Here is a 14,299-nt window from a genome sequence, read left to right as displayed (position 1 = left end):
CCACACACATATACACGTATACACATCCATAAACATATCCATATCCATATACATAAACGCATGTACACAAATACACATACACACATATACATATATTTCATTATTCATTATGGCCACATTGGATTTTTATTAGGAATGCAGTGATAGTTAAGCATTAGGGAAAAAATTCATGTAATAGTTCATATTAATAAAAATAAAACTACATCATATCATAGGTACAGAAAGACTTTGATAAAACATAGCATTTATTTCTTTAAAATCACTAAAAGGCTTAGAAAAGAAAGGACTTTTCCTTGACATAGAGAAAAGCACTCACCTTAACCACAAGCTAGCACTATTTGTAATGGAGGAGCACAGGAAGCTTTCCTAATTAGATCAAAAGTAAAGAAAAGATGCCTGCTGATACCATTATTACTGAACACAATACTATAAAGACTAGCTATAGTAAGAAGAATAGAAACAAATTAAAGGAATAAGGATTGTCAAAGAGAAAGCAAAATTTTGGAATATATAAAACAGAAAAAATGAATCAGATCACATGCATATCACTCACAAAAAAAACTAAGAGAAAAGTAACCTTTGAAATAAAAATAAAATGTATCAAATATGTGAAAGTGAACCTACCAAGACACACAAACAAGATTTATGCAAATCCAAAATAATTTTCGAATAAACAGACCCAAGTAATACAGACCTATCTAATGTTCATGTGAAATATAGTTTAAAAATATCATATTATTCAAACTAATCTACAGACTTATACTCTTATCATCAAATTACCAAGGCAATACTATAAAGAGTTACATAAAAATCATAACTAAATCCATCCGGAGGAACAAAAGGTCAAGCTGTTTAGGAAAATGAATTTTTTAAAGTAGGAATGAATGGGGCTTGATGTTATCAGTTCTCAAGTTATATAATAATATAGTAATCATCAAAATTATGCAAAATTGTTTTTAAAAGGAGAAAAGTTGATTAGTGCAATCGACTGTATAGATAAGACTTAAGAGAAAGAATATTTATTTATTCATTCATTCATTCATTTATTTACTTATCTACCAATCTGTCTGTCTGTTAGTTTATCTATTTATTTATTTATATAATAGTCCATAAATAAAAGAAAACAAAGTCCATGGGAGATAACTCTTTAGTCAACAAGAATTACTGGGGAAACTAGAAAGTACTTTAGTGGGTAGAGGATGGATTGGAGTGAGGAGAGATGTGAAGCAGGCAGACCCACCAGCAGACTCTGACGATATTTCAGGCATAAGGTGATGAGGGTCTTGGCAACAGATTGGATATGTGAGGTGAGAGAGTGGGGAGTCCAGGATGACTCAGGTTGCAAGCCCGAGGCACTGGGAAGATAGTGTTACCTTCCACAGTAATTAGGAAAGTAGGAATGAGGGAAGGATTGGGGGAAAGATAATGAGTTCTGTTTTAGACATATTGAGTTTAAGATGTCCACTCCACAGTTCTTTTTAAAAGATATTTTATTTTCCCCCGATTACATATAAAAACATTTTTAACATTATTTTTAAAAAAGTTTTGAGTTCCAAATTCTATCCTCCCCTGCTTCCTCTTCCCCCTCCTGAGACAGTAAACAATCTGATATAGGTTATATGTGTGCAATCATGTAAAACATTTCCATATTAGTCATTGTGTGCAAGAAAACTCAAACAAAAAAGAAAGTGAAAAATAGTATGCTTTGCTCTGTATTCAGATGACATCAATTCTTTCTCTAGAGGCAGATAGTATTTTTCATCATGAGTCCTTTGGGATTGTCTTGGATAATTGTGTTGTTGAGAATAGCTGTCATTTACAATTCTTAATCATACTGTATTGCTGTTACTATGTACAATGTTCTTCTGGTTTTGCTCACTTCACTCTGTATCAGTTCATGTAAGTCTTTTCAGGTTTTTCTGAAATCATCCTGCTTAATTCTTATAGCAAAATAATATTCCATTACAATCATATACCACAACTTCTTTCGTCATTCCCCAATTGATGGGCCTCCCTATAATGTCCAATTCTTAGCCACAACAAAAAGAGCTGCTATAAATATTTTTGTACATATAGTTTCTTCCCCCTCCACCCTTTTATCTCTTTGGGATACAGAACTCGGAGTAGTATTCCTAAATCAAAGGATATATAGGCATAGTTTTATAGTCCTTTGGATATAGTTTCAAATTGCTCTTCAGAATGGTTGGATCAGTTCACAACTTCACCTACAGTGCATTAGTGTCCCAATTTTCCCACATCCTCACCAACATTTATCATTTTCCTTTTTTAGTCATATTAGCCAATCTAATGGGTGTGAGGTGGTGCCTCAAGTTGTTTTAATTTGCATTTCTCTATTCAGTGGTGATTTAGAGCATTTTTATTTTAGCTTTGAGTTCTTCCTTTGAACATTTATCAATTAGGGAATGACTTTTATTCTCATAAATTTGACTCAGTTCTCTATATATTTGAGAAGTGAGGCCTTTATCAAAGGTACCTGCTATAAACATTTTTCCCTCAGTTTTCTGCTTTTCTTCTAATTTTGGTTGCATTGGGATTTTTTTTGTGTAAAAACTTTTAAATCGGGGCAGCTAGGTGGTGCAGTGGATAGAGCACCGGCCCTGGAGTCAGGAGGACCTGAGTTCAAATCCGGCCTCAGACACTTAACACTTACTAGCTGTGTGACCCTGGGCAAGTCACTTAACCCCAATTGCCTCACTAAAAAAACAAACAAACCCCCCCCAAAAAAAACCCCAAAAAATCCCCTTTTTAATAGTATATGATCAAAACTATCCACATTATTTCATAATGCTTTCTATATCTTGTTTGGTTCTAAATTCTTCCCTTATCCATAGACCTGGCAGATAAATTATTTTATGCTCTCCTAATTCTCTACTGCACATTTCTTATAAAAGTTTGATATTAAAAATCAATAAAGAATTACAAATCTGTAATTATTATGACCCATTTCCCAATGGTTAAAGAATGTGAACAAGTAGATCTGAATGAAAGAAATACAAATAATCAATGACAATCAAAAATAACAAAAATTCTAATAATTAGAGAAATGCAAATGAAAACAACTGTTACCATTTCAAAACTATCAAATTGACAAGATGGAAAAAAATGGAAAAATTAATTGTTGGTAGGGATGCAGGTAAACAGGTATGCTAATTCACTCTTGATGGAGTTAAGAAATGTTCTAAATACTTCAAAAAACTATTTAGAATTATGAAAGAAAAATTACAAATTTAAAAAAATAAAACCTCAGATTTAGCCTTCCTACTATTAAGTTTGTATCTCAAAAAAGAAACTAACAATAGAAAAGAACTATCTGCATGAAAATGTATGTGTGAATATATGTGACTGTATGAGAGATAGCTAGATGGCATCATGTCTAGGGAGTTGGACCTGGACTCAGAAAGACCAGAGTTCAAATTTATTCAGCCTCAGACACTTACTAGCTGTGGAATCCTGGGTAGATCATTTAATATCTGTCTGCCTCAATTTTTTCATCTACAAAATGGGGATAATAATAGCACCTACCTCCCAAGTTTGTTGTGAAGATCAAATGAAATCTATTTGTAAAGTGCATACAAACTTTAAAGAGTTATATAAATGCTAACAAGAACATCATCATCCCCACCATCATAGTTATTATTGTTAATAGCAGCACAATTTATCATAGCAAAAAAGTTTGCAGCAAACCATATGCCCTAAGATCAGGCTGAACAAAATGTAGTATATTATGGGAAGACTCTTATGAAATGATGTCTCAACAAAGCAGACTTAATGGGATGATATGCAGATTAACTATAATTATAAAAATACAAGTTTAAAATGCAAGAAAGCTCTGGCCAGGAACATCAGATGACAATGATATTAATCTAGAAAGTATCCTTTTATTAAGTGGCAAATTACTAAAGCCTAAGGTTGCGTGAATTATCAATTGTAATCACTCTTATTCTGTTTTATTGAACTATTTTCAAGGACTCCACATTGCAATGGACTCCATTATGAGTACACTAAGGTTTTTATGATAAACATCAACAAAACATATCCATAAAGATGAAATAACATAAAAAACCGATAAATGAATGGACGAATTAACATGTAAATAAACTAACTGCCATTCTCCAGTAGAAGCAAGCAATCTGACTGGATTATCAATGTCAGGGCATGTCAGCTGTTAGGTTTTATCTACTCATTGTGGATACAAGGAAAGGAAAAAATGTTTCCTTCTGGGCTGGTGGTAGGGAAGCCTGAATTCTCTCAATGATAGATGGCTGCCATGCCTCCTCATTGCACAAGTGAGGGAATGTGACAGGTGGGAATTGAGATGCCTCTTAGATGCTCAGTAAAAGCTAAGTACTTCACACTAGGATACCCAGTGGAGGTGCCTGTCAAAACAACACAAACCAAAGAGAGAGAGAGAGAGAGAGAGAGAGAGAGAGAGAGAGAGAGAGAGAGAGAGAGAGAGAGAGAAAGACAGAGAGAGACAGAGACAGAGAGACAGAAAGAGAAACAGAGGGGAGTAAATGCAAAGGTGCTAGTTGATTTCTTGGTAACACCACCAAGATGTCCCATAGGCTTCTCAAATTGAAAAAGCACAAAGTAGAACTAATTCCCTTTCCCCTAAGGTCACCCCCTCCTCCTAATTTGTTGAAGGCATTACCATTCTTCCAGGTAACCAGGTTCACAACCTAGGAATCCTCCTTGATTCTTTATTCTCTCATATTTATTGGGAGTTCTGAGATGCAAAGGGGGTAAAACCAATCAGATATCCACATTATCAGGCACTAACATGGGCATCACTCATCTATCTATTTATTTATTTAACCATTCATTCATTTGTTTGTTCATTAATTTGTTCATTTGTTCAGTCTTCATCTATCTGTCCATTTATTTGTTTGTTTGTTTAATATTTAGTTGTTTTTGGTCCTATCTGACATTTCATGACCCTATTTGAGGTTTTTTTGGATTTTTTTTGTGTTTTTTTGCAAAGATACTGGAGTGGTTTGCCATTTCCTTCTCCAGCTCATTTTACAGATGAGGAAAGTGAGACAAATAGGGGTAAGCGACTTGTCCAGGGTCATATAGCTAGTGAGTATCTGAGACTAGATTTGAACACAGGTCTTCCTGACTCCAGGCCCAGCGCTTTATCTACTACATTACCCAGCTATTCATATTCTTTCTTTCTTTTTTTTTTTTTGCAGGGCAATGAGGGTTAAGTGACTTGCCCAGGGTCACAGAGCTAGTAAGTGTCAAGTGTCTGAGGCCGGATTTGAACTCAGGTCCTCCTGAATCCAGGGCCGGCGCTTTACCACTGCACCATCTAGCTGCCCCCCCCACCCCCATATTCTTTCTTATACTAAATATCCAATCAGTTGCCAAGTCTTGTAGGTTTTATTTCCTCATCATCTCATGTGACCATTCCTTTCTCACTACTTATACTACAATCATTCTAGTCCAGACCTTCATCACTCTGCGGGGATTAGAGTTACCTTTTAATTGTTCTGTCTGGGTCTAGGCTTTCTCCTCTCCAATCCACCCTCCATATAGGTTCTAAATTGACATTCCTAAAATATAGGTCTAACCATGTCAGTCCCTAGCTTGAGAAGCTTCAGTGGTTTCTCATTGTCTCTAGCATAAAATACAAACTCCTTGGGCATTTAAAGCCCTTTATAATCTGAATCCAAACTATCTTTTCAGGCTAATGACACAGTCTAAAATTATCTCCCTTATAAACTTTATACTCCAGCCAAACTGGCTTACTGGCTGTTCCACATACATGACATTCCATCTCTCACTGCCATGCCATGTCATTTTTTTTTCTTTGGTGTTTTTTTTTGTTTGTTTGTTTGTCCTTTTGAGACTGTCTCCTTATCTCTTATCTAGGCTGGAAGTACACTGGCCAGTTCAAGTGCCCAATACCAAAGCTGACCAACCTGGATCAGCTTTGTTTTAACCTGCTCTGTTTTACCCATCTGAGTCAGTTTGTTCCTCGTCAGGCAATATAATGGTCCTCTTTTCCGGTGGGACAGAGAATAGAGTGCTGGGTCTGAAATCAGGAAGACTCATCTTCTAGAGTTAAAATCTGGCCTCAGATACTTACCAGCTGTATGACTCTGGCCAAGTCACTTAACTCTGTTTGTCTCAGTTCCCTCCTCTGTAAAACGACCTAGAGAAGGAAATGGCAAACCACTCCAGCACCTTTGCCAAGAAAACCCTAAATGGGGTCACAAAGAGTTGGACATAACTAAAACTACCAGATGACACCCATGTTGGTGTCTGACTTAATGTGGATATCTGATTGGTTTTACCCCTTTTGCATCTCAGAACCCCCAAACTCCAGTGATCTACAAGCCTCAACTTTCCCTAGTATCAGGGATTGTGCCTAGTTTCAACTTCTATGTCATTACACAAGCTAACATACTTGAAATATCCTCTCTCCTCACCTCTGCCTCTTAGAACCCCAAGTCCCTTCAAAACTCAAGTACCTGGTTCTTCAAGAAGGGCCTTTTCCTGGGGCAGCTAGGTGGTGCAGTGGATAGAGCACCGGCCCTGGAGTCAGGAGTACCTGAGTTCAAATCTGGCCTCAGACACTTAACACTTACTAGCTGTGTGACCCTGGGCAAGTCACTTAACCCCAATTGCCTCACTAAAAAACAAAACAAAGAAGGGCCTTTCCTGATTCCCTCAGCTGTTAGTATCCACTCCTCTTCCTTACCCTGTCACTGTGCATTTGTCTGTATGTATGTAAATGCATAACAACTGGTAAATACTTAAGGACTCAATCTCCAGGAAAAAAAATATGTACCAAGTTTTATCTGCATTATTAACATTTTCCATTGTTTTCTTAAGCCTACAAATAAATAAATGAATGAATGAATAAATGACTAGATAAACAAATTAAAAAATAAATAAACAGGTAAATGAATAAGTTCCTGAATAGCTAAATAAATGAATGCATGAATGAATGAATGAATGAATGAATGAATGGATGGATGGATGGATGGAGGATGGACAAATGAAAAAGCAAACAAACAAATCAATTAATTAATTAATGGACAAATAAATAAATAAGTAGGTGAATAGATAAATACATAAATAAATGGATAAATAAACAAAGAGAGAGAAAAAAGAGAGAGATGTGGATAAATAACCCAGATAGAATTCTACTGGAGACAGACAGACAGACAGACAGACAGACAGACACACACACACACACACACACACACACACACACACACATTTGGGGGAAGCGGGGGAGGAGACAGAGAGAGACAAAGAGTCCAGATAGATAGAACTCCATTGGGCAAATAAAGAAATGTAGCCCTGATTTGTAACTTTTGCAAATTTCTGAGGAACAAAAGTCCGTACTGAAAATATAACAATCAGATCTCAAGAGCTGGTTAGAGCTGGCTACAGCAAACCCCTGGTTGTATCCCTCTAGTAGAAATTACACTTTTTAAAGGCAGAGATCATCTCATTTTTGTAGGTGTCTCTCTAGTATCTAGTTCAATTACTAGCATGTAGAAAATGCTTCACACTTGCTTATGAAACAACCCGTCACCTAATACTTTCCCTATCTGTGTCAGTAGTGAATATATAAGATCTATAAGTAGACATCCCTCTGGGCCTAATGCTGGTGATTTTGTCAAGAGGGAGTGGGTTAAAAAGACAACAATGTGATGCCAATTTCTGCACTTGGGCACTTTACAATCTTAGTCCAGGACCATCAACAAACCCCGATTTCCACCTTGGGTTTAGGCTAGAATAGGTTACTCTCTGTGATAAGAGGACTTTTAATGGTCACAATTTTAAAATTGGAAGGAACCTTGAAAGTCATATAGGCCAATCCTCTAATTTTCCAGGAGAAACTGAGGCTCATAAGTTGTTTAGTGACTTGCCCAAAATCATACCAGAAGTATGTGGCAGAGACAGGATTTAAACTCAGGTCCTCTGATTCCAAATCCATTCTTTTTCTTTCTTCTTTTTTTTTTTTTCCAAATCCATTCTACCAAGCTATCTCCATTCCAGGAATGACTGAGAACTAGAGAAGACCTCTGGGGATCAATTCAGGGCAGTGCATTTTTCTTAGATCCCCTCCAGTTCATTTTTTGCACACCCACCTTCCCTTTACCTGCCTAACCTGAGCACTACAAAGGGACATGGTAGGCAAGAAAGAAATCCTACTCACTTGAGTATTTCACCACTTTTTATTTGGTGGTTCCATCTTTGTGAAGCCCTTTCCCCTTCTAGCCCATATGAGAATGGGTGCCTCACCCCCTTTACCATTGAACTTACCCCAGACCTGTCTCTTCTGTATATATCCCTTCTGATATTAGAGCTGACTTCATCCCTACAGATGGATCTGAAAGGAAAAAGCAAGGAGGGATTGGATGTAGTTGTCAGATCAGATTCATAGTGGTGCCACTGATGGGTTTTTATATCTAAGCTAAATGAAGATGAAGATAAAGGGGGCCCAGCACAAGAGTCTGAGTTTCAGCACCAATGGGCAGTGGGGCAAGAGGGGATGGGGATGTTAAGAAGAGTTGGGGCAAAGATGATAAGATGGAAAACATGAAGATTGTAAAGACTACGGGAAGTCAGGCACACTAATACTCTGTGGAGCTGTGAATTGGTTTAGTGGTTCTGGAAAGTAATTTAGAATTTATGTACAAACACAGAAAAAATGACTAAACTGTTCATACCTTTGGACCCAATAATTCCATTACTGGGCATATACTACAAGGAGGCTAATGACAGAACAGAAGGTCCCATATGTACCAAAACATTCATGGAAGCACGTTTTATGATGGCAAAAAAACAACAAAAAAACCCCACAAAACAAACCAAAACCCTGAAACCCAAACCAAAAAAATATAAACCCTAGAAAGAAATTAATCAGCAAACAGTTAAACATTTAATATGCTCCACACATTGCTGGGCCTGGGGGAATCAAAAAACATAAATGAAGGGCAGCTAGGTGGCGCAGTGGATAGAGCAGTGGCCCTGGAGTCAGGAGTACCTGGGTTCAAATCCGGCCTCAGACACTTAACACTTACTAGCTATGTGACCCTGGGCAAGTCACTTAACCCCAATTGCCTCACTAAAAAACAAAACAAAACAAAACAAAACAAAAAACATAAATGAAATAGTATCTGCTCTCAAGGAGAACATCCTTTCAGGGATGACTACATGTATACATATATGTACAAAATAAATATAAATATGCCCATACCCCCCCTCCTCAAGTCACTCACCCAACTCATGCTAGCATTGGCAGATTGGGTCTCAATATGCATGGCTGCTATTACTTTTAGAGTTCTAGGGGTAACCTTGTGATTGGCTATTCTTTAGCTCATGAGCCCCCACTGGTATACTTCTATGTAATAATAAGACAGTAGATTCAGTTATTTAGCAAAGACATTTATTCCAAGGGCATAACAAGAACAATAGTTACAAAGCATCCCCTCCCCACCCCAAGACTAAGGGTACACTCTCCCACAAATATACATGAGTCCATGAGAGGAAGAATCAGCATGAACTTAAAATACAGTGTAATGAGATACCTGTAGAAGTAGCACACATGACCTTAGTAACTCACAATTCCAGAACTGCAGAACCTCCATGTCCTTTCTTTCTCTGGAAGTTCCTGAGGATATTTGCTCTAAGGTGTGACATCAGCGATGGTTGAATTTCTCTGCTACTCAGCTTGGCTGACTCTTTTCAAGGCATAATATCTCCTCTGGATGGGTAGGGGTGCAGGACTTGCTACTCAAAAAGAACAGTGTCATGACTGCTGGCCAATCTGCTATTGGTCTGGGTCAAATGGGTCACTCAGTGGCCATTCTGGCTCTTCACTGGGCTCAGCTGTTGCTGGCCTAGGTCAGCCAGGCTTCTCTGCTCTTTTTCTGCTGCTGTAAGTCTGGATTGGGCAGGTAACTTGGCTAATGAGCTCTTTTCAGGGCATAGCATCTCTAAGGCATGGGTCAATCCACTGGACTCCCCTAATTTTGTTTTGATGAACCAGTGTCATCTTTTCCACCATTTACCACTGGTTCAGCTGAGTAGCACCACACTTTTCTGTCGTGTGTGTTAATAGTGCTTTTTTTAGTTGGAGTGCTACAGAGCTCTTTCAGCTACGGTAGTAGCTAAGGATCAACAGAAGCCTCTTCTGTTTGATTCCCTCAGAGCCTCAGCTCTAAAGTTGTTTGTCAAGTCCAGGCGGGAGATGGATGAAGTCTAGCCTATATAGTATGACAAATCTTCCTGTCTTATAGAATCCCTACCCTCAGTAAGCCACTACCTTGCTTTTAGATAATTAGTTCAGTTCAGTCAGCAGCACCTTCCATTCTCCTTTGGGGATCTTACTTAGACATCCAGGGACAAAGGTATGAATGCATCCAGTGCCCTAAAAGCAAATTCATTGTCTCTCTGGACTTTCCATTATGCAACTGAGCTATTCAAGCCTCAGACCCTTTCTACTGTGGGGAATACCTATTTTGCATCTGAAAGCCTTTCCTTTGATGCAGAGATATCTCTGTTCTTTAGCCTTCTAGACTTTCAGCTTTTTTTGAGGTCCCAGAGTTACCCCCTCTCATATACCCATGGAAGTATATGCAAAACATATATAAAATAAATACTAGATAATTTAGCAGAAAGCTAAATTAGCAGTTGGTGGGAATCAGGAAAAGCTTCAAATAGGAGGTGGCACTTGAATTGAACTTTGGAGGAAACCAACAATTAACAACAACAATATCTAACATTATATAGTGTTATTTTGTACCAGGCACTGGGCTAAGTGCTTTACAATTATTATTTCATTTGATCTTCACAACAATCCTGGGAGGTAGGTGCTATTATTATGCTCATTTTACAGAGGAGGTGACTTAGGTAGACAGGGGTTAAGTAACTTGCCCAGGGACACACAGTTAATTAGTGTCTGAGGCCAGATTTGAACTCAAGTCTTCCTAATTTCAGGCATCACCCATAAGGGGCAGTCTATGCAAAGACAAAAGATAGAATATTTAGGAGATGGAATATCATGGATGAGACACAGCCAATTTGGCTGGTCTACTATACTATGAAGTGTGAAAGTCATAGCCCAGAATGATAAATTGCAGCTAGGTTGTGAAGGGCTTTAAATACCAAATAGAGCAGGCTCTCCAGGGGAGGGAAATGTACCCATGACACAATTTCCAGTTTAATTCTCATTATTAATATTTTCTCTATCACTTTCTAAAATCTAGACAACCAAGAAAACAATAAATTAAGCCCAGATTTCTAACATTTGCATGTTTCTGAGGTGTAAATGCTCACACTGGAAATTTAATAATCAGCTCTTGCTAGCCAATTTGAGCTGGGTCCAGCATACCACTGGAATTTATCAAGTCAGGAAGTGACACGGTCAAACCTATGCCTTAGGAAGACCACATTGGCAGTTTTGTGGAGAAATTGGAGAGCAGAGACTTGAAGTCAGGGAGACCCAATCAAGAGGCTATTGCAATATTCTAGGTAAGAGGGGGGCAGCTAGGTGGTACAGTAGATAAAGCACTAGCCCTGGATTCAGGGCCACCTGAATTCAAATCCGGTCTCAGACACTTGACACTTACTAGCTGTGTGACCCTGGGCAAGTCACTTAACCTTTATTGTCCTACAAAAATTAAATAAATAAATATATGTATGTGTGTATATATATATATATATATATATATATATTCTAGGTAAGAGGTGATAAGAGCCTGAACTAGGGTTATGAGGAAAGAGAAAGGGACAGCTATGGAAGATGTCATCGAGTAGAATTGTCAAGACCAGGGTAGCTGGGTGGCTCAGTGGATAAAGCACTGGCCCTGAATTCAGGGGTACCTGAGTTCAAATCCAGCCTCAGATATTTGACACTAGCTGTGTGACCCTGGGCAAGTCACTTAACCCTCATTGTCTGCAAAAAAAAAAAAAAAAGAATTAACAAGACCTATCAACTGCTTAGATATGTAGGAAAAGGATTAGTGAAGAGTCTAGAAGGAATCAGAGGTTGAAAGCCTGGTTGAGTGGAAGGATGTTGGTACCCTTGATAGAAATAGGAAAGTTAGGAAGAAGAATAGGTTTGGGGAGAAAGACATTAAGTAGATGCCCATTAATTGGAGGACAAACTATAGTATGCAAATATATTGGAATATTATTGTACCATACAACCAATCAATGAACATTTGTTAAGTGCCTACTTTGTGTCAGACACTGTGCTAAGCACTGAGGATACAAAAAGAAGGGCAGCTAGGTGGCATAGTGGATAGAGTGCAGAGCCTAGAGTCAGAAAGATTCATCCTTATGAGTTCAAATCTGACCTCAAGACACTTACTTGCTGGTCATTTAACCCTGTTTGCCTCTGTTCCTCATCTATAAAATAAACTGGAAAGGAAACAGCACATCATTCCAGTATCTGTGCCAAGAAAACCTCAAATGGGTTCACAAAGGGTCGGCCATGACTGAAATGACAGAGCAATATATATAAAAAGACAAAAAACAATCCTTGCCCTCAAGAAGCTTATGATCTAATGGGGGAGACAACATGCAAACAAATATATACCAAGCAAGCTATATACTGGATAAAAAGGAAGTAATTAACAGAGGGAAGGCACTGGAATTAAGAGAGATTGGGGGGGGCAGCTAGGTGGTGCAGTGGATAAAGCACTGGCCTTGGATTCAGGAGGACCTGAGTTCAAATCCAGCCTCAGACACTTGACACTTGCTAGCTGTGTGACTCTGGGCAAGTCACTTGACCCTCATTGCCCTGCAAAAAAAACAAAAACAAAAACAAAAACAAAAATAAAAATAAAAAAAACAAGAGAGATTGGGGAAGGCTTCCCATAGAGGGTTAAGTTGGGACTTAAGGGAAGCCTGGGAGGTCAGTAGTTGGAGCGAAGGAAGGAGAGCCTTCCAAGCATAGGGGACAGCCAGAGAGAATGCTGAGAGCCAAGAGATGGAGTGTCTTGGTTGAAGCATTCAGAGAAACATATAAATTGAATGTAGAGCAAAGAGAGTAGAACCAAGAAAACAATGCCTACAGTGACCAAAATGATAAAAACCAACCAAACAAACAAAACAACCCATAAGAAGTCATCAGAATTAAAATGGAATGCAATGTCCAATCTTGGTTTTAGAGGACCAATAATGAAGTGGAATTCCTTGCTTTAGAAAGGTTTTAGACTAGATAGAGGGGTGGAATGCCCTATGAGCTGCCCTATGTGGTCCCTGTGATGGTTTGGTCTGCCCTAGTTCTTTCATTTGTTACCAGGGAAGGTTCTATGGGTATGGGGTGGGGAGGAGTTGTTGAGAAATGACAGTCATGTTAGAAACATAAGTAAATAAATGCCAATAAAATAAACCAAAAAAATGAAGAGACAAACAGAGTGATTGATGCTTTAGAGTCTGGGTCAGACCAAGAGCTGAGAGAAAAATGTCTTTGGTGCCTGTGGACATCAGAATACACTTGTTGCTGAAAGAGCAAGCGTAGGAGGGTGGGAGGGGATGAAAGTATGCCAGCTGTGAGGGATGTGAGTGAAGAGTTTCCCTCTGGCATTCCTAGAGTCTAGTATTTCTGTCTCATCTCAGTCCCTGTAATTCTTTTGCTGACCAAGATCACAACCACTAATTTAACCTGTTCTTGCTTTGCCTCTAACCTAATGCCCTTTTGGTATCAGGTACAGTGGATAGAGTTCTGGGCCTGGAGTCAGGAGAACCTGAGTTCAAATCTGGCCTCAGAGACTCACTAGTTGTGTGACCCTGGGTAAGTCATTTAACCCTGTTTGCCTCAATTTCCTCATCTGTAAAATGAGCTGGAGAAGGAAATGGCAAAGCACTCTAGTATCTTTGCCAAGAAAACCCTGAATGGGATTGTGAGGAGTCAGAATCTACTGAAATGTGACTGAGCAAAAAAACCACATTGGATTTAGACTCAGAAAATTAAGGGGTTGGACTAGGTGGTGGCTCCTGAGATCCCTTCCAGCCCTAGAACCGTGATGAAGCCTAAGACTTGGGCTCTCTGCTATAATCTCTTGGGAGACAGCATGGCACAATGGAAACAGGCTTAGGTTCAAGTCCTATGAATGTCACTTATTACCTATGTGACCTTGGGCACCTTCTGGGTCTGTTTCCTAATCTCTAAAATGAGACATTCAGACTAAGTGACTCCTGGAGTCCCTTCCTTCTAGCTCTTAAATACTTATGATCAGGGCAGCTAGGTGGCACAGTGGATAGAGCACCGGCCCTGGATTCAGGAGGACCTGAGTTCAAATCC

The sequence above is a fragment of the Dromiciops gliroides genome, chromosome 2 (assembly GCF_019393635.1).
Source record: "Dromiciops gliroides isolate mDroGli1 chromosome 2, mDroGli1.pri, whole genome shotgun sequence".
NCBI classification, from domain to species: domain Eukaryota; kingdom Metazoa; phylum Chordata; class Mammalia; order Microbiotheria; family Microbiotheriidae; genus Dromiciops; species Dromiciops gliroides.
The sequence above is the reverse complement of the archived record's forward strand: the minus strand, read 5'-3'. Positions refer to the sequence as shown.